Below are 2,306 nucleotides of genomic sequence, written 5' to 3'. Positions count from 1 at the left end.
CCTTCCTGCCCCCTCTCCTGCCGGGACGCTGTCACGGAGGGGGGCCCTGTCCGTTTCTGGTGAGCGTTAGGGGAGACGGGATGCCTTTCTGGGCCCTAACTTCCCGGAAGGCAGACCTTACCACATGCCCCACACTCCGGCTGCTTCCTCACCGTCAGACCTGGATGGCCAGGACTCTGGCCTCAGTGAAGGGCACTTCCAGCCTCCAAACCCCAACTGACCTGGACGATGCTGCGCAGGCAGGGCGAGTGGTCTGAGGTCCCGAGCGTCCAGGCTTCTTCACACCCAGGACAGGCCTTCCCTCCGTCACAGCTGCTCTCCTCACAGATCTTCCTTCCCCACTCTGAGCCCCAGGATCTCGATCCTCCCCCTCCTTCACCACTTTTGATCCCCCAACCCCGGTCCCTGAGCCTGTGGCTCCTCCATCTCAGCAGCCTGAGAGCCCGCCCCCCCTACCCAGCGGATCCCACGGCCACCACCCCGTCTCACACCCGCTCCCGGGCAGGTTTCGGCTCTCTTCCTCCCCCACTCGGGCACTAGCCTTAACGTGCCCCTTGGAGAGATTGCTGGCGCCAAATCTGGCTTCATGCCCAGGGCCACCAGATACCCTCCACCAGCAGGCCCCTTGCGCCCCCCCCCCTCCCCCAGTCGGAGCGGACGCTGTCCCTGACAGGGACCCACAATGGAACCATCAGGGAGGCAGGCAGGTCTCAGGTCTCAAGACCACACTGTTCTCTGCCTGGAAGGACTGAGAAACGTAGCCCACAGAGCAGTTAATTATAAACGATTAGCAGAGGTCACCCAGGAAAGACATGAAGTCCGGCAGTCTTCCTCTCTGGCCTTACACAGGCCATGAGAAAATACATCAATCTTGACCCTACAAGCCCAGAGGGGACAAACCCCCCAACGAGACCTTTTAAACATGACCTTTAAGGTGCTTAATAATAGAGATGAGGAGACCCAAACCCAAAAACAAAAGATGAGATCAGGCCAAGGCTGAAGCCCAGATGAAGGCCTTTCAGCTCCTAGCCACCGCTCTCATGACCCCAAACAAAGTGCCGGTCCTCCAACAAGGGTAGGACAGGGCTAAGCCTCCTCCAGGCCCTGCTTCAAATGCAGCAAGAGAGGACACGGGCCAAGTCCTGCCCAAACCCAAGACCCCCGCCTGGGCCCTGCCCAAGGTGCGGGAGGGAAGGCCACTGGAAATCAGGCTGTAGTCTGGCCCCTCCAGGTCAGACGTCAGCACGGCCGCCCTCTGGATCCGGTTTGGAGCTCCCAGACCTCCTGGGACTGGGCACCGAAGACTGAAGCTGCCCAGGCCCCGACAGGGCCGCACAGACTTCCATCACCAGGGCAGAGCCTCGGGTAACAGCTGTGGTGGCACATAGCCGATCTCCTTTTTAACTGACACGGGTCACTGCCCTCTCTGAATTCGCTGGGACCCTTGTCCCCTCCTCAGTGTCTATTATGGGGGTTGACAAATTAGTCTCACAGTCATTAGCCACCTCACCTCTACACTGCATCTTGCTAAATAACCCTTATCCACTCTTCTTGCCCGACTGAAACGGTACAGCCATCCCTCATAAAGCCCAGCTGTCCCAAACAACATTCACCTACTTCAGTTTCACTCACCCCACAAAGCCATGTCACTCCTTAAACGCCTTATCTCCTCCATCACTCTCCCCTCCTCTAAACAAGAAATACTCTCCTTTCTCAGTCTCGCTAGGTACTCTCGCCTCTGAGTTCCCAATTTCAGCTTTCTTACAAAGCTCCTCCATAACATGACACGGACAAGGGACTCCTCACTGAGCCTTTAGATCCCTAGGCCAGCATTCTCACCCCTTTAACTCTGAAAACTTCTCCGACCTCAGCGCCTTCTCACACCCCCCCCTTCCCAAAGAACAACTTTATTTACTGCAAAACTACAAACGCTTACTTAACAGTCTGGCTACTATCATAAGCTGAACTCATTATCACCCAAACCTTAACATATTATCTCTAAAGAGTTTTAAATCCAAGCTGCTAGAGGCCTGCTCCCTCCTCCCCCCACCTTTTCTCCAGCCCCATATGCCTATACATAATTTTCCAAAGTTTTTAGCAACTTAAAACTTTAAAACATTACTATATTAAATGATAAACATCTAAATATTTCAACAAGTGTTAAGTTCACCTAATTTTAGCTTTTATTACAGAAAATCTATAAAGTAAATTTAAAACTGTTAATATAATGTCTTGTGCTTTGTTAAAGATATATTTCTTAAAAGTAAGAATGTTGCCCTGACCGGTTTGGCTCAGTGGATAGAGCG

General features: G+C 53.3%; 1 long non-coding RNA gene across 1 annotated transcript in view; it reads left to right on the top strand.

The window, feature by feature from the left end:
* Nucleotides 1–2,083, top strand: part of LOC106723963 — an 18,093-nt gene extending 16,010 nt beyond the window's left edge. Inside the window, exon 3 of the long non-coding RNA XR_001359715.1 lies at nt 2,005–2,083. This is a non-coding gene — a long non-coding RNA (uncharacterized LOC106723963). The remainder of the gene's footprint in view (nt 1–2,004) is intronic.
* Nucleotides 2,084–2,306: the final 223 nt, after the last annotated feature.

This window comes from Myotis brandtii, unplaced genomic scaffold, assembly GCF_000412655.1.
Source record: "Myotis brandtii unplaced genomic scaffold, ASM41265v1 scaffold684, whole genome shotgun sequence".
NCBI classification, from domain to species: domain Eukaryota; kingdom Metazoa; phylum Chordata; class Mammalia; order Chiroptera; family Vespertilionidae; genus Myotis; species Myotis brandtii.
The sequence above is the reverse complement of the archived record's forward strand: the minus strand, read 5'-3'. Positions and strand labels throughout refer to the sequence as shown.